Genomic DNA, 19,642 nt, shown 5'->3' on the forward strand with positions numbered 1-19,642 from the left:
TCCTCATCTTAGCTATAAAAAACTGGCTAGCATCCATGGACAAAAGTGCCTATGTGCGAGATGTGAGAGCCAGCATCTTATGTCAAAGGACCCAACAGGAGTCCTGCCTACCTGTGTGTCAATTAGTAAGCATACAGATTTTGGCTGTGGCAGTAGACTCTACAGTGGCCCATGAACTGGCTTCAACCCCTCTCAGCTATAGTCTAAGAGTCCCTGGCAAACACTATCTTAGACAGTTACCCATGAATGAGAGAGCCTTTGTTCCAGAGGAGTTCCACCATACCACTGGAATACAAAAATATAAGCTTGTTTGCATTAGAGAGGGTTAAGAGGAATGGTTTGACTTTACCCAATCACCACTACCCCAAGGTGGCAAAACTCAGGGCTAAGAATCTTTCTGGCCTTAAATTTTTCCTTTGGAGGAAAGAGAGGGTGTGAGTGAGCATCAGACTTCCTCAACTATGTGAAATGTTCCCAAAGGGGCTCATTTCTCTCTCACTCCCTCAAAAGTCTTGAATCACTGGCTATAAAACGGAAGGACAGGAAGCCTGGAAGAGTGTCAGACAGGACTCTCAAAAGGCATGAAAGGCATAGAGCCCCTATAACGTGTGTTACACATTCTATCAAAAAGCATTTGTTCAGACCATACCTATCGATATTTACTCTAAGTTGTAAACAGATTGAATTCTCTGTTTAAATGGCATAAGATGGCTGGCTGGCTTAAAAACAATGACCACAAAAAACCGGATCCAATGACAGACTCACATCAGCTTTAAGAACACACTTAGGCTCAAAGTTAAGACATGGGAAAAGATATTCTAAGCAAGTGGAAACCAAAAGAGTTTCCTGTATCAAGAAAAATAGTCTTTAAGGCAAAAACTATAGCAAGATACTATAACATTTGCTATATAAGGGTAAAGGAGTCAATCCATTAAGAAGATATAACAATCATAAATATATATCTAGGTAACATCAAAACACTCAACGATATTATGCAATACTAACGGATATGAATGGAGATGTGTACAACAATATAATAATATTAGCGACTTCAATAGTGCACTTTCAAAAAGTTATAGATCATACAGACAGAAAATCAATGAATAAATGGACATGAACTATATATCAGACCAAATAGACCAAAGAGATATATATACAGACCATTTCATCCAATAGCAGAGGAATATTCTTCTCTAGTGTACATGGAACATCCCCCAGGACAGGTCATATAATAGGTCACAAAACAAGTCTTAGCAAATTTAAGAAGACTGATATCATACCAAGTATCTTTTCTCACCATAATGATATGAAACTAAATATTAATATGGAAGGAAAGTGGGGAAATTCCAAGCATGTGAAAAATGAACAAAGCACTCCTGAATAACCAGTGTATCAAAAAATCAATAAGAAGAAAAAAATATATCATGAAACAAACAAAACTGGAAACATAATATACTAAATTCTATGAGATGTAGTAAAAGCAGTTCTAAGTGGGAAATTTAAAGTGATAAATACCTACCATAAGAAAAAAAGAAAGATCTCAAACAAGGTAACTTTATGCCTCAACAATCTCAAAAAGAACAAACTAATTCCAAAGTTAACATGAGGAAAGACATAACAAAGAAGAGCAAAAATAAGTGTAGTAGACACCAGAGAAACAATAGAAAAGATATAAAACTAAGAGCTGGTTTTTTGAACAGATAAACAAAATTGACAACCTTTTAACTAGACTAAGAAAAAAAGAAGACTCAAATGAATATCACTAGAAATGAAAGAGGAGACATTACAACTGATACCACAAATATACAAATAATCATAAAAGATTACAATGAACAATAGCAGGTTAACAAATTGGATGGTTAAACTGCTACATACAACCTACCAAGGCCGAGTAATGAAGAAGTAGGAGATCTCTAATAATGAGTAAGGAGATTACTCAATAATCCAAAACGTCCCAACAAAGTAAAGGACTAGATTATTTACCTGGTGAACCCAGCAAACATTTAAAGAATAAACACCAATCCTTCTCAAATTCTTACAAAAAATGAGAAGTGAACACTCGTGAATTCATTTTATAAAGCCAAATTACACTGATACAAAAGCCAGGTAAGTATACTATGAGAAAAGAGACTATAGGCCAATATTTCTGTTAAATAGATACAAATAGTCTGTATGAAATATTAGCAAACAAATTCAACAGCACATTAAAAGGATCATACACCATGATAAAGCAGGATTTATCCCTAAGAGGTAAAGATGATTTAACATAAGCAAATTGATAAGTGTCATATACCTAGTAATAGAATGAAAGAGAAAAAATCATATGATCCTCTTAACTAATACAGGGGAAAAAATTGACAAAAATGACCATCTTTTCATGATAAAAACTTTCAACAAATTGAGTGCAAAAGAAATGTATCTGAACATAATAAAGGTCATATTTAACAAGTCCAGAATTCATATCATCCAAAATGGTGAAAGGTTGGAAATTTTTCCTGCAAGATCAAGACAAGGGTGCCCATTTAACACAGTGTGGGAGTCCTAGCCAGAGCAATCAGGCAAGAAAATAAATAAATAAATTACATTTAAAACAGAAAAAAAAGAAGTAAAACTATTCTTGTTTGCAAATTATATTATCACATATATATAAAATCCTAAAGAGTCACCACAAAAAACCCTATTAGAACTAATAAAAAAATTCAGAATAGTTGCAGGATACAAAAATCTACATATAAAAATCAGTTGCCTTTCAACACATAAAAATTAAATGTATGAAAAAGAAATACAGAAAAAACAATCCTATTTATAATAGCACCAAAAAATGAAATGCCTAAAGATAAATTTAACCAAGGAAGTAAAACTTCTATACATTGAAAACTCTAAGACTCAGATGAAAGAAACTAATGAAGATACAAATAAATGGAAGGATATTCCATGCTCATGGATTAGAAGTTAATCTTATTAAAATGCCCAAATTACCCAAAGCCATCTATAGATGAAATCCCTATCAAATACCAACAGCATTTTCACAAAAAAAGAACACATGATCTTAAAATCTGTATGGAACAACAGAAGATTCTGAATAGACACAGCAATCCTGAGGAAGAAAAATAAAGCTGGCAGCATCACATGTCCTGATTTCAAACAGTACCACAAAGCTAGAGTCATTAAAACAATATGGTACTGGCATAAACAGACACACCAGTGGAACAGAATAGAGAGCCCAGAAATGAAACCCCACATATACAGTCAACAAATATTTGGCAAGGCATCCAAGAATACTCAACAGGGAAATAGTCTTTTCAAGAAATGAGACTGGAAAAGTTGGATAACCATGTGCAAAACAATGAAATTGGACTTCTATCTCTCTTTACTCACAAAATTTAACTTGAAATAGACTAAAGACTCAAACATAAGAACTGAAACTGTAAATATCCTATTAAAAAAACACAGGGAAAATTTCCTCGACATAGGTCTTAGCAACAATTTTTTGGATACTACACCAAAAGTACAAGCAACAAAAACAAAAATAAGTAAGTGGGACTACATCAAACTAAAAGGCTTCTTCATAGCAATAAGCAATCTACAAAATGAAAGGTAAGTCACAGAAGAAACTATTTGCAAATCATGTGTTTGATAAAGGGTTAATATCCAAAATACATAAAAAAAAAAAAAAACAAAAAACCAAACCTCATACAACTCAATAGCAAAGACAATGATTAGAAAATGGGCAGAGGAACTGAACAGACATTTTTAAAGAAAGAATACAAATGGCCAACACTTACATGAAGAGATACTCAAGAGATACACTAATCATCAGGTAAATGCAAATCAAAACCACAATGAGATATTACTTCACACCAGGTAGAATGGATATCAAAAAAGAAAAAAAAAAAAAGATAAAGGGAAAGTGTTGGCTGGATGTGGAGAAAAGGGAAGCCCTGTGCACTGTTGGTGGGAATGTGAATTGGTGCAGCCACTATGGAAAACAGTCCAGAGGTTCTTCAAAATAAAAACAGAGTTACCATATGATCTAGCAGTCCTACTTCTGGGCATATAGCCAAAGGAAATAAAATCACTATCTCAAGGAGATATCATATTCCCATATTTGTTGCAGCATAATCCACAATAGCCAACATATGGAAATTCTACAGATGAATGGATAAAGAAATGTGAGATATAACTATATCTATATCATCTATATCTATATCTATATCTATATCTATATCTATCTATATCTATATATCTGTATCTACATCTATATCTACATCTATATCTGTATCTGTGTCTACATCTATATCTACATCTATATCTATCTACATCTATCTCAATTATTCAGCCATAAGAAGAAGGAAATCTTGCCATTTGCAACAACATGGATGGGCCTTGAGCACTAAGGTAAATGAAATAAATCAGACAGAGGACTAACATTGTATGATCTCACATATATAAGTGGAATTTTAAAAAGCTGAACTCAGGGCCGCCTGGGTGGCTCAGTCGGTTAAGCGTCCGACTTCGGCTCAGGTCATGATCTCGCGGTTCGTGAGTTCAAGCCCCGTGTCGGGCTCTGTGCTGACAGCTCAGAGCCTGGAGCCTGGAGCCTGTTTCAGATTCTGTGTCTCCCTCTCTCTCTCTGACCCTCCCCCATTCATGCTCTGTCTCTCTCTGTCTCAAAAATAAATAAACGTTAAAAAAAAAATTTAAAAAAAAAGCTGAACTCATAGAATGATAAAGTAGAATGGGGATTGCTGGGTTAGAGGCTGGCTGAAATGTTGGTCAAAGAGTACAAACTGAGTTATAAGACAAATAAGTTCTGGGAGCTAATATATAACGTAGTGATTATAGTTTATAATACCATGTTATATACTTGAAAGCTGTTAAGAGAGGAGATCTTGAATGTTATTACCACAAAAAAGAAATGGTAATTATATGAGATTATGGAAATATTAACTAATGTTACTCTGGTAATTTCACAGTATCAATCAACATGTTGTATACCTTAAACTCACACAATATTATGTGTGAATTATATCTCAAAAATCTGGAAAAAATATTAATGCTATATTGAAATATTAATGATGCAAATAACAGTTGATGACTGGAGACAATTTTATCAGAGTACCACACGTCCAAATATGACATATTGATATCCTATAATATTTATAATATAAAGTTTACACATTATAATATTATATTTATAATATAAAGATTACCCATTACTGAGGGCATTAGAATATTTGGAATGCACACCCAATACTTTATTGCCTTCACTCTGTTGAGATCTTATTCACCCATCCCAATTTGCCACAGTCCTATAATCACTTCAAATCATGGAAAAAAAATGAAATATAACACATAAGAGGTCATGTGTATAGAAACACACGGAATTTTGCACAATTGACCATGTGTACATCTAATTATCTCTTTAAGTGAATATTCAAGCCAGATTAAAAAAGTGTAGCAAAATGTCTGGACTAAAAGATGCCCTAGGCTTTGGTTCAAACAGGAGGATAAAAATAGTAATAGGTCCAGATGCCTGCTGAAAGATTTGTTATTTTCTCTTCTGTTGCAACATAAACAACCCGCCCATAAATAATTGTACAGGCAAGCTGCAAACCTTTACTCTTCGGTCTTTTATTTAGCAGGGCTTTGCAGAATTGATTTACACTTACATTTTACCCATCACTATGTCAAGACAGTTTACCGGGAATCTCCATTATTAACTGGTTATTTTAATACAAAACTGAATGGGCTGAGATACATATTTTATATATGCCTTAAAAATGTCTATTCAAGAACTAAAGCCTGTAACATCATTTACTACTTTACTGATGTGATTATATTATAAAAAGTAATGTAAAATATAAATGTATTTCTAACTGCTATAGTGGAAAATGAATCTTTTTTTTTTTTGGTGTAGGGTTTATTTCCCTCGTGTTATTCAATTAAAATAAGGCACATTATTTTATCTGTTATCTGCTACATTACACGTTAGAACTCCAAAAGTAGTTTTAATAGTCTATTGTGCACATCTGCCATCTCTGGTATTTTGACATTCATATGCAGTGTATTTATTCATATGTTTTTGCTTTGTTGCTCAAAAAATTACTTTTATACTTGAGAGTTCTGCATCATGACTCTCAAGTGGCCTTGGACAAGCATGGGTAAATCATTGCATTGGGTGCTATCATGAAGATTAGTGTTTTCTACACGCAGACTGAAAGATCCTATCAAAACAATTACCTACCTGTGTTGGGAAAGAGAAAGAAACATTATGATGAAATCTGAACAGTAGGTGCCAAGCTAATCCCTGTCAGTTTTCCTATGGGAGGAGTAGTGGTGAGGTGTTTATATCATTTTTCTCTTTGTCAGACTGTCTCCCTTCACTCTCAGCCTTATCACTTACTACCTATGTCCTTCCATATATTAATCAATATCCTTGAGTCTCAGGTTTTCAATAAAAATGCTACTCCTCTCATCTCATCTTGTCTGACATACACAAACAAATAAATAACATTTGGGAAAATGTGCTTTTGTTCTGATGGATAAAATCCAATGTCAGAAGCTAAATATTCATGATCATTAACCTAGATTGCCTATAAATTCTACCATGCTTGTTTGGGCCCTGAATTACAAAATGCAATGCCTATTACACTCTTCTATTCACTTTCCTTTAAATCTCCAGGTATCCATCCAGATCCCCACTGCATGTCTCTTACCAGCATTGAATTATCTAACATTGTATTTTCTACAGATATCCAGAGCTGTTAGATATGAACCCTCTCAATCATCAAACCTATAAGTATACTGACATCTGCATGTAAATTATCCCATTTGTTTAAACACAGGAGTGTTTATCAGTTAAATAAAGGTTTGTAAATTGTATTAGTATTTTCTTGGTAACATTGTTTTGTTAAAATATTTACTGTTTTTCTATTCTATTTCATTATTTTTGTTTACTTTGTTTTTTTAACTTTAAATTGAGAGAGAGAGGGAACACACACACATGCGAGCAGGGGAAGAACAGAGGGAGAGAGGGAATCCCAAGCAGACTCCATGCTCAGTGCAGAGCCTGAGGTGGAACTGGTTACACGATCCTGGGATCATGGCCTGAGCCAAAATCAAGGGTCAGAAGCTCAACCAACTGAGCCACCCAGGCGCCCTATTTCAATTTTATTATTTCCTTATTTCCATTTATTGTGGGTGTGGTTTACTTTTCTTTTTCTAGTTTCTTAACATGGACTTTCAGTTTTTGGTTGTTGTTGTTGTTGTTGTATTGGCTGAAAGATAATGAACATATATCCTATTATTTTCAGCTGTGAATTAGAGTAATTAGATATTATTATACACTATGAAATTATTCCCATAATTCTAGATACCATGTCAACAAAGTTGCTAAAATCTTATTGACTATATTACCTATGTTGTACATTATATCATCATCACTTATTTATTTCATACCTGGAAATTGGTAGCTCTTAATCCCCTTCACTCATTTTGCCTACCCTCCCAAACCCTTCACCTCTGGTAACAATAGTTTGTTTCCCGTGTCTATAAAGTCTGTTTCTGTTTTCCCTTGTTTCTGTTTTTTTTTAGATTCCACACATAAATGAAATGATATTTTCCTTTCTCTTATTTCACTTACAATAATACCCTTCAGATCCATCCATCTTGTCACGTGACAATACTTCATTACTTTTAATGATGGAGTAACATTCCATTGTTTATATATACCACATCTTCTTTATTATTCATTCCTCTATTAATGGACATTAGGTTGCTTGCAATTCCTGGTTATTGTATATAATGTTGCAATGAACACAGGGGTGTACGTATTTCTTCATTTTGGTGCCTTTGTCTTTTTTTTTTTTTTTTTCAGATAAACACTCAAGACATAGAACTGCTGGATCACATGGTAGTTCTATTTTTAAGTTTTTTGAAGAACCTCCTTAATGTAATCCATAGTGGCTGCACCAATGCAATTAGTAATTTGAAGTATCTCTTTTCTTTAACATAGCTAGTCACAGATAATTATCCGTATTAGTACTGCTTTAGCTGAAGTCCATGGAGTTTTAGTATGCTGTGTTTTGTTTTCATTTCTCACAAGGAATTTTTTTTCTCAAAGGGCTCTTTTTGTTTTGTTTTGTTTCATTTTGTTTTATTTTGTTTTGTTTTGCGAGAGAGAGACAAAGAGAGAGTGAGCAGAGGAGGGGCAGAACAGAGAGAGGGAGGAGGACAGATGATCCGAAGCAGACTCTGTGCTGACAGCAGAGAGCCTGACATGAGGCTCAAACTCAAAAACCCTGAGATCATGACCTGAGCTGTTCAGATGCCTAACCGACTGAGCCACCCAGGCGCCCCCATCACAAGGTATTTTCTAATTTCTGTCCTGATTTTCTCTTTAACCCATTGTTTTTATGATTGTTGTTTTCAACATCCACAAAATTGTGAATTTCTCAAATGTCTTTTTTATTTTCTAACTCCTTTGCATTGAGGTCTAAGAACATATATGGTATGGTTTCGATCTTTTTAAACTTGAAATGTTTTATGATCTCATATGTAGTCTATCCTGAAAAAAGTTTCATGTACATTTGACAAGCATATATATCCTACATATGTTGTGAGGGTATTCTATATGTGCCTGGTATTTCTAGTTGTGTTATACTATTGTGTTATTTAAGTCTTCTACTTTGTATTTGATCTATGTATTCTATTATCAAATGTGGTGTGCTGAATTCTCTTGTATTGTCTATTTCTCTATTGTCTATTTCAAATTCTGTACTTTTGTTCCATATATTTTAGGACTCTGGTGTTAACTGTATTTATATAGTTTATAGATGGTATATATTCTTGGCTGACATCTTTCTCATTTAAAAGTGTACTCTCATTATGTATTAACAACTTTGCTTTGATGTCTATTTGTCTAACATTACTATCATTACTCCGGCTCTTTGTTTTGTTTGATTACTGTTTGTATGGTATGCTTTTTTATCACCCCTTTTCAAACTATTTGTCTTTGAATCTAAGTTTGTCTCTTATAGACAACATAAACCTGCATCATTTCTTAAATCCCTTCTTTCAATTTCTTTTTAATGTTTATTTATTTTTGAGAGGAGGCCGGCTGAGAGAGATGGAGACGCAGAATCCCAAGCAGGCTCCAGACTCTGAGCTGTCAGCGCAGAGCCCGATGCGTGGCTGAAATTCACTGAAACCATGAGATATGACCTAAGCCAAAGTCAGACACTTAACCGACTGAGCCACCCAGGCTGCCCTTCAGATAAGGTAGAATTCTGCCACTAAGTTGTTTTCCTCATATTTCCTCTTCTTTTCTTTTCTTCTTACATTACTCCATCATTGCCTTCTTTGTCACTGAAGATATATTTTACAATGTACCCATTTTAATTCCTTTTTTAACAATAGTTTTCAGTTATTGTCTTAGAAATATACATGGATTTCAATTACATTTTAACTTATAACAATCTAGTTCAGATATATACCAACTTAATTCCAGTGGTAAACAAACACTTTGCTCCTGTGTGAACTTCTTCCTGTACTCTCCCCTTTAAACAATTACAATGACATAAATTACATCTTTATACTATGTAAGTCTAGTAACACATACTTAGAATGACTGCTTTACGCACTTCTTTCAACTAGTTAGGGAGGAATAAAACAGCTAGAAACAAAAAATACATTTATATTCTCTTTTATATTTACCTATCTAGTTACCTTTAACTGTGCTCCATATTTCTTTACGTAATTTTGAGTTATGGCTCAACATCTTTTCATGTCATTTTCAAAGACTTGCATTAGTATTTCCTGTAAGGGTAGATATGGTACCAATAGTCTCTCTCACTTTTTGTTCTTCTTGGAATGTCTCAATTTATCCTACAATTTTCAAAGTTTGTTTCGGTGGATATAGAATTCTTGGTTGATACTGTTTTACTTATAGCATCTGAATACACCAGCCCACTATTTTCTGGTATCCATGGTTCCTGAGGAGTTTTCCATTACTCTTCACGATCCCCTTTAAATGATCAGATACTGTACTCTTGCTGCCTTTAAATATTCTCTTTGTTTTTTTTTTCTTGATATTTGAAATTCTTTATTTTTTTAATTTTATTAAAAAATTGATTCTGGGGTGTGTGGGTGGCTCAGTCAGTTGAGTATCCAGCCCTTGATTTTGGCTCAGGTCATGATCCCAAGGCAATGGGAGTGAGCCCTGTATTGGGCTCCACACTGGGTGTGGAGCCTGCTTAAGAGTCTTCCTCTCTCTCTTTCTTTCTCTTTCCATCTGCCCCTCTCTCACATTCATGCTATCTTTCTCTAAAAAATTTTTAAAAAATGATTCCAGTATAGCTAACATACTGTGTTATGTTATATTTAGGTATAAAATATAGTGATATAAAAATTCTATATGTTACTCAGTACTTATCAAGGTAAGTGTACTCTTAATCCCCTTCAGCTATTTCACCCACACCCCCCACCTCCCCTCTAGTAATCATGTGCTTATACGCTATAAAGTCTATTTCTTGAGTTGTCTCTCTCTCTCCTTTCCTTTGTTCATTTGTTTTGTGTCTTAAATTCTACATGTGAGTAAGATCAAATGGTATTTGTTTTTCTCTGACTTACTTCACTCAGCATTATACTCTGTAGCTCTATCCATGTTGTTACAAATGGCAAGAATTCTTTCTTTCTTTTTTATGGCTGAATAATATTCCATTGCTTATATATTTCACATCTTCTTTATCCATTCATCAATTGATGGACATTTAGGTTGCTTTTACATCTTGGCTATTGCAAATAATGTTGCATTCAGCATAGAGGTACATGTATTTCCCTGAATTACTGTTTTTGTATTTTGTAGGTAAATACCCTGTAGTGTTATTACTAGATTGTAGGGTAATTCTATTTTTAATTTTTTGAAGAACCTCCAGATAGTTTTACATAGTGGCTGCACCAGTTTGCATTCCCACCAACAGTGCACGTGAGGTTTTTTTTCTCATACCTTTGCCAACACTTGTTTCTTGTGTTTTTGATTTTAGTCATCTGACAGGTGTGAAGTGTTATCTCATTGTCATTTTGAGGTGTATTTATTTACTTGATGATGAGTAATGTTGAACATCTTTTCATGTATCAGCCATCTGTATGTCTTCTTTAGAGAAATGTCTGTTCATGTCTTTGGCCCATTTTTATTTCATTATTTGTGGAGGTTTTTGGTTTTCAATTGTATAAGTTCTTTATATATTTTGCATAGTAACCTTTTAATGGATATGTCTTTTGCAAAAATCTTCTCCAATTCAGTAGGTTGTTTTAGTTTTGTTGATTGTTTCCTTTGCTGTGAACAAGTTTTGAGTTCTTCAAATCCATTTTGAGTTTATTTTTGTGTATGGTGTAGGAAAGTGTTCCAGTTTCATTCCTGCACATGAAGTTGTCCAGTTTTCCCAACACCATTTGTTGAAGAGACTATCTTTTCCCACTGCATATATTCTTGCCTCCTTTTTTGAAGATAAATTGACCATTGACCATAAAATTGTGGGTTTATTTCTGGTCTCTCTATTCTATTTCCTTGATCTATGTGTCTTTTGTTGTGCCAGGGCCATACTGTTTGGATTACTAAAGCTTTGTAGTATAATTTGAAACATGGGATTGTGATGCCTCCAGTTTTGTTTCCTTTTCAAGTTTTCTTTGGCTATTCAGGGTCTTTTTTGGTCTCATACAAATTTTAGGATTGTTTATTCTAGTTCTGTGAAAATTCTGTCAGTATTTTGAGAGAGATCACATTAAATGTGTACATTTCTTTGGGTAGTATAAATATTTTAACAATATTTGGTCTTCCACTCCATGAGCATGGAATGTCTTTACATTTGTTTGTATTGTTTTCAATTTCTTTCATCAATGTTTAATAGCTTTCAGAGTACAGATTTTTCATCTGGTTAAGTTCATATGTTTTGGTTTTTGAGTTTGATTATGGTATGTCTAAGTATGGCTCTTTGAGTTTATTCTACTTGGGTATAATTGAGCTTCTTGATTATGTACATTAATGATTTTCATCATATTTGGGACTTTTTAAGCTGTTATTTCTTCAATTTTTCTTTTAGTTACTTTCTCCCTCTCTTGTTCTTCTGAGAGTCCATCATGCCTACATTTATATGGTAGTTAGTGCTAGTTATTAGGTCTCTGAGGTGTTTTTGCTTTTTTTCCTTCAGTTTCTGAGACAGAGTAACATAAATTGACCTATCTTCAAGGTCACCGATTATTTCTTCTATTAGCGCAAATCTGTTGAGGAGTCAGTAACATTTTTCAGTTTAGCCATTGTGCTTTCCAACCTGATAATTTCTACTATTTGGTTTTCTTTTATAATTTCTGATCATTATTGATATTTTCTATTTGATATATCATATATATGATATCTCATATTTTCCAATAGCTCTCTAGAATGGTTTCTATGTTTTTAAAAACATATTTGAAACAGGAAAGTTAATTTTTTTTGTTTAGTAAGTCCAATATTTGGGCTGACTCTAGAATGGTTTCTTTTTTTCTTAACATTTATTTATTTTTGAGACAGACAGAGACAGAGCATGAACGGGGGAGGGTCATAGAGAAGGAGACACAGAATCCGAAACAGGCTCCAGGCTCTGAGCTGTCAGCACAGAGCCCGACACAGGGCTTGAACTCATGGACCCCAAGATCATGATCTGAGCTGAAGTTGGATGCCTAACCGTCTGAGCCACCCAGGTGCCCCATAGAATGGTTTCTAATGACTGCTTCTTTTCCCTGTGTATGGGCCATAATTTCATGTCTCATATATTTTTAATAGAAAATTTGAAATTTTATTTTTTAAAAAAAATTTTAATGTTTATTTTTGAGAGAGAGAGAGTGTGAGCAGGGTAGGCCCAGAGAGAAACGGAGACAGAATCTGAAGTAGGCTCCAGGCTCTGAGCTGTCAGCACAGAGCCCGATGTGGGGCTCGAACCACGAACCGTGAGATTGTGACCTGAGCCAAAGTTAGACACCTAAACGACTGAGCCACCCAGGCACCCTGAAATTTTAAATTTTAAATAATATAATGTGATAGCTCTGGAAATCAGATTCTCCCTCCTCCACAGGACTTGTTATTCCTTTTTATTTAATTTGCTTTTCTGAACTTATTCTGTAAAGTCTATATTATTTTTTAGCAGTAGCTACTGAAATCCCAGGTCAATTATCTTAGTGGACAGATAATGACAGGACAGAAATTACCTTAAATGTCTCAAATAAATAAATCTTCTTGCATTTGCCAAGGGACTCTATGTGCACTTAAGGCATACCTTTATTGCTCAGGCAGGCAGTTTAGAGCTCTGGTTAGATTTCATTTTTGACTACATAGAGACTCAAAGTCAGCTAGCAGTGAGAGCTAAGGGCCTTCTCAGCTTTTTTCAGGATACACCCATCTCATGCACAGTCCTACACTTGCGTGTAGCCTTCTAGAGTCCCAGGAATATGTTGAAGCTTTTCAAAGTCCCCTATGAACATCTTCTTCCCTAGTTTTTCCTTTTAAATAAGTGTCACTCTGACATTTTCCCTAACTTTTATTACTGTTGCAGGCAGCTTTCATTGTTAACCAACCAATTGTTACTGATTGTTTCTGAAAATGCACCCAAAGTAAACGTTATTTGTTAGCTCAGGAATATCTCTGATTGCAATCAAATATAAGACAAGCCTGGTGAGTAGGGTTTTTCCAGGAAAATTCTATACAGGTACAGTAATGACCACTCTCAGGATATATGGCTTTAGAGGAACTTCAATTCCATTATGTTATCTCCTAGGCTTCTAGGCTACTGGTTTACAACATCATCTCAGCCCTTTTGCTTTCAAAGCTATCTCAGAGCAGAAGGAAAAAAAGGATTAAAGTAGAAAAAGTTACAATGCCACAAACCTCACTATTCTTACTTGAATTTAACCATTTTTTTAGTAAATGCTCCCAGGATTTTTGCAGTTATGACTGACTTCATAAGTTCTGAAAATGTTGGAAATGACAATTTTTGCAAATGCATGGATTGCTTTCATTGAGAAGAGGAGTTTTGGAAGTACTTACTCCATCACCTCCACTAATATCCTTCTTTTATTTCTCTCTCTCTCTCTCTCTCTCTCTATATATATATATATATATATGTGTGTGTGTGTGTGTGTGTGTACACATATATATTTATTTATAAATATAAAGTTTATATATGTTTATATATATAAATATAAAGCTTATATATGTAGCTTATATATACACATGCTATATAGATAGACGGATAGATACACTAACCATATATATATATCATTGTATGTATATATATTGTGTTGGTTTAGGGGTTTTTTAGTTCCATTTTCTTTATTCTTCAGGAATACGAGTTGTATACTTATTTGTAGTCTTCCACATCTATTATCTACACCATAATTACTGTATAGGCTTCTCTTTTCCAGTATGAAATCTTACAATTTCCTGACTCTATTTGCAGTCATATTTGCTTTATTATGTCCCGATTTGCTTTATTATTTCCTGATTCCCCATTTAACTCTTTTTTATCAGCGTGGTTCTGGAAAAGCTTCTTATAACCATGAGCACTTGATGATATTTTCCATTGCTACCCCCTCTCTTCTTTCTTCAATTTGAGAAAGTGTGGAAGTCTGAGCCAGAGACTCAAACATGGTATTATCTCCCATCCACAGTCATGTATTCATATAGATCTAGGTCTCTGCATTGGGTTTTTCCATGCCCCTTGATCTCACTGTTTTAATAAATAATTTTGAGATCGATCAATATCTACATCTGGTGGGTGATATTTAATTCTATAATAATTGGCTTTACTGCTTAATGTTTAAGACAATATTGTTCTATCTCAATATCCCATTCATTTTGATCCATCCCTTACAGTACATGGCACATACAAATAACATTTCACAATTATGGATAACAGATCCTTTCCTGTTTTTTAAGACATGAAAATTGTTCCTCCCCCCTTTCTTTTTTGTTTCTCTCCTTCCTTCTTAAAAATTTTTAATGTTTTATTTATTTTTGAGACAAAGCATGAGCAGGGGAGGGGCAGAGAGAGAGAGGGAGACAGAATCTGAAGCAGGCTCCAGGATCTGAGCTGTCAACACAGAGGCCGACGCGGGCTCGAACCCACAAACCATGAGATCATGACCTGAGCCAAGAGGGACGCTTAACCAACTGAGCCACCCAGGTGCTCCTCTCCTTCCTTCCTTCTTTATTTCTTCGTTTATTTGTTGCGGTAAGTTCCAAAAAGAGGCTTAAGGAAATAGTATCAGTATTAACTTATCTCTAACAAGAAGTTTCCTTCATAACAACAAAAAATATTAAAGAAAAGGAAAATAATAATTTTCTGTACATCAGTTATCTTTGCTAAATTCATTTGCTCAACCTTCCCCTAAAACGTAAGTATTAAAATTTCCATTAACTGGGGCGCCTGGGTGGCTCAGTCGGTTGAGCGTCGGACTTCGGCCCAGGTCATGATCTCGTGGTCCGTGGGTTTGAGCCCGGCATCAGGCTCTGTGCTGACAGCTCAGAGCCTGGAGCCTGCTTTGGATTCTGCGTCTCCCTCTCTCTCTGCCCCTCCCCTGCTCATGCTCTCTCTCTGTTTCAAAAATAAATAAAAACATTTAAAAAAAACTTCCATTAAGTATTGCCATTTCTATTACTTCTCATCTTTCACTCCTCAACACACCCCACACTCAGCATCATTCTACTGAAATAGATCTTAAATTTGATTGTTTTCTACACTATTATAGCATGCAAGTTTATTTATTTATTTATTTGTTTGTTTATTTGTTTGTTTATTGTTTCACCTGGCACTTTAGCAGCATTAAAAAGTATTTGATTTTTCCTTTCTCTTGAAATGTTATCTCTAGTAGACTTCAAGAGATTAAGTGTTATAGTTGCTGTTCTTGTTGTTTTTCTATTCAGGTATGTCATTCTCTCAGTGTTTTCACTTTGTCATATTTCTCTTACTTTTGGTCATCTTAATAATTCTGATCAAAGTCCTCTTTTTCTCTTATTCTGAGCACTTTTCTTACCTAATTTAAACCACATCCATTTTAGATAAGTCATTTCTATAATGACATATCATAATTATATACCCATTTCAAGCTTCTTCGCTGAGTTCTACATCTCTAATATCCAGACTACTTGCTTCTTTTCACAGGTACCTCTGGTTTAGCAGGACCCAACAAATTCAATACCTTCCGAAATTGTTTTTGTCAGTTCATATAATGAAAAACAATTCATTTTTGAGAGTTGAATGCATCTTGCATTCCTAGAGTAATCCTGACTTGATTATAACATATGATCTTTCTCATAAATTTCTAGAATTGATTTACTAGTACCTCATTAAGGATATTTACATTTATGTTCATGAGGGATATCTGTCTGCAATTTTCTTTGCTTATAATATTTTTGCCTAGTTTTGATATCAAGATGAAGTGAATTTATAAGATGATTTTAAAAAGTGTCCTTTTCTATTTATGGAAATTTTTGTGTAGAATTATTTTCTCAAATATTTGGCAGAATTCAAAAATGAAGCAATCTGGGCAGTAGTTTTCTTTTTGGGAATATTTTGAATTATGTATTTAAATTTTTAAAAACATATAGGAGTATATGGGTTATCAATGTTTTTCTTCATTGATTTGGTAGTATCTTTCTAGGAAATTGTCCATTTAAGTTATCTAATGTATTGGTATTAAGTCATTCATAATATTACTTTGTTGTTTTTTTTTTTTTTTCATATCTTTGGGATCAATAGTTGTAAGTCATCTTTGTTTCCTGATACTGGAAATACATTTTTCTTTTATTTTACTGTTTATCCGTTTTAAATTAACAAATTATAACCTGCTCCAAGGTTTTAAACATGGCTTTCCACAACCTCTTTATATTTTCAGCAGTTTGTTGATTAAGTTTTGTTATTGTTCTGATACTGAACTGATTTGAAATTTATATCTGTGAATGCAATGATTGACAGTTATTCTCTCACCCTCCCTAATAAAATAGCTAATTGCTATAAAACTGCATTTTTTCATAATCCATCTCATTGATTTGAAGAGCTGCATTCATCATATACTACATGTTGATTTTGGACTTGATTCTTGGAAGTCTGATTCCAGATTCCATGCTTTTGACAATACCAGTTGTTGTATACAAAGTTGGGAAGGAAAATTGAATCAGCTCTTAAATTACCAAGTGTTGTTATAAGAAGCTATTTTTATGGTATAAGAGCGAATCATCAGGTACAGTAGCCAGTAACTATATTTGTCTATTGAGCAATTGAAGTATAGCCACTATGACGGAGGAACAGAATTATTAATTTTAGTTTACTTAAAATAAATTTAAAAACTGAAGGCAATTTTTTATTAAGTAAATAGAAGTTTACAGTTTTGCTAGAAATGCATTTCGCTTTACTAGCTGAATCACGTAAGAAATTATTGTTATATTACGGTGGACCTGCATTGTTTCTCTCATTACATACAAACCTATCACAAAAGCAGTCAATGTGAAGAGATTCAGGTCACATGATATTTTTCTATACAAAGATATACCACCATAATGTGTTTGTGTGTTGGGGCATCTGGGTGGCTCAGTTGGTTAACGTCTGACTTCGGCTCAGGTCATGATCTCACGGTACGTGGGTTTGAGCCCCGTGTTGGGCTCTGTGCTGACAGCTCAGAGCCTGGAGCCTTCTTCAGATTCTGTGTCTCCTTCTCTCTCTGCCCCTCCCTCCCTCAAATATAAACATTAAAAAATATTGTCAAGTGTTTGTGTGTATATTTTACAAATATAGCATAAGCTACAATGATACCATTGTAAATTAGAATTGGCAATTAAATGGGAAATATGTATTATTTTGGTTAAAATATGTTTAAGTTATTCTTTTAACAAAATAGACCAGCTGTAGGATGCAGGGTCAAGTGGTGCTGATGAAGCTACTAAAATTCTATAAAACTGTAAAAGTTAAGAAAATAAATGGGAGTAGGTATGTATGAACTTTGGTATAGTTGACAATAAAAATTGGCTGCAATAGAACAAAACAAAAGAGCTTTATGATTATTGTTTAAAATATTTAAGTGCGTAACAGAGGAAAATATTGAGACTTTACCAAACGTATAGCAAATTTGACAGAAGATTCTTTTCTACAGACAGAAAGCATTGACAAACTTATCTCTAAAATCAAAATTAAATATCCAACAAATAATTTTAAAATATTTGTTAACTATATCTGAGCCTGTAACTTTGTCCAGCTACAAAATGGTTTGAATTCTTACATAAAATTAAAAACATTCCTATGCTATATTAGTCATGGGTCAACTAGAGAAAGAGGAGATGTATATGTGTGTGTGTGTGTGTATGTGTGTGTCTGTATATCTGTATATCTATATCTACATCTATATCTGAGACATATAGAGACTATACATATACAATGTGCTTACATGTGTACGTGTGTATATGGATATAGCTATAGATAGATATATACATATATGCATAAAGAGGAAGAGAGGAAAGAGGGGGAGGGAGAGAGAGAAAAAAGAAGAGAGAGAAAAAAAGGGGGGGGAGAATGGGAATAAGAGAGGGAGAGACTGAGAGACAGAAAAGTAAAAGAATTTCCTTACATAAATGTGAGAGCTGGCTAAGCAAGTCTAAATCCCAATGGCAGGCCAATCAAGAAGGGAAGCCAGAAGACTAGAACTTATAATTACCGGTACAGGTAAAAGGTGTCTACAGGTGGACTTTCTGTCTCTTTCTGTTCTTCTCTGTCTCCCTTAGGGAAATTTCAGACATGTTTTAAGGCCTTTCAACTGAATGATTCAGGTCCAGCAAGATTAAAAAGGATAACTTCCCTCAAACTCAACTGATCAGTGACATTAATTACATTACATCTGCAAAATACATCCACAACAACAACCAGATTAATGTTTGATTGAATAGCTTGGGGATCTGGCTTACCTAACTTGTCACGTGTAAAAGACCATTGTCTCTATGAATGTAGAGATGGTAAAAAAAAAATGCTATTTCAGTTATGAAAATTTTGTTTGAAAATTATAAAGACTTTTTAAAAGTAAAATTTCTTCAGGTAGCCACCAAACTATTTCTCAGAATATGAGTTTTCTGATAGTTTCAAAATACAACACATTCCCAATGTGAAAAATAGCAAGTTTTTTTTTTTTTTTTTTTCACTTTAAAGTTAAATGAGTTATGTGATAGGACAGATATTGCATCATTAATCCTTTGGATACATTTTGTCTTAAAGAACTTCCATATTTATGAAAAAATGTCATGAATTTATAACCAAAATAATTTAATTTGTGTCACAGATACGTCCTAATTTTTTGCATGTATCAAAAATAATTCCAGCCTCATGTGAAAAAAAGGAAGGAAGGAAGGAAGGAAGGAAGGAAGGAAAGAAAGAAAGAAAGAAAGAAAGAAAGAAAGAAAGAAAGAAACTCTATCACAATGTTTCAGCTACATTAGGTAGAAAATCTGGATAAATGGAATTTATAAACAAGAGACTAATGTTTCCATTTTTGCTACATGGTATATACTGAAAACTAAAATTTTTATTTACTCTTTGAATGAAACTATGAAAAGTGAAATGGATACAGTTGT

This window comes from Panthera uncia, chromosome D4 (assembly GCF_023721935.1).
Source record: "Panthera uncia isolate 11264 chromosome D4, Puncia_PCG_1.0, whole genome shotgun sequence".
Classification (NCBI taxonomy): Eukaryota; Metazoa; Chordata; class Mammalia; order Carnivora; family Felidae; genus Panthera; species Panthera uncia.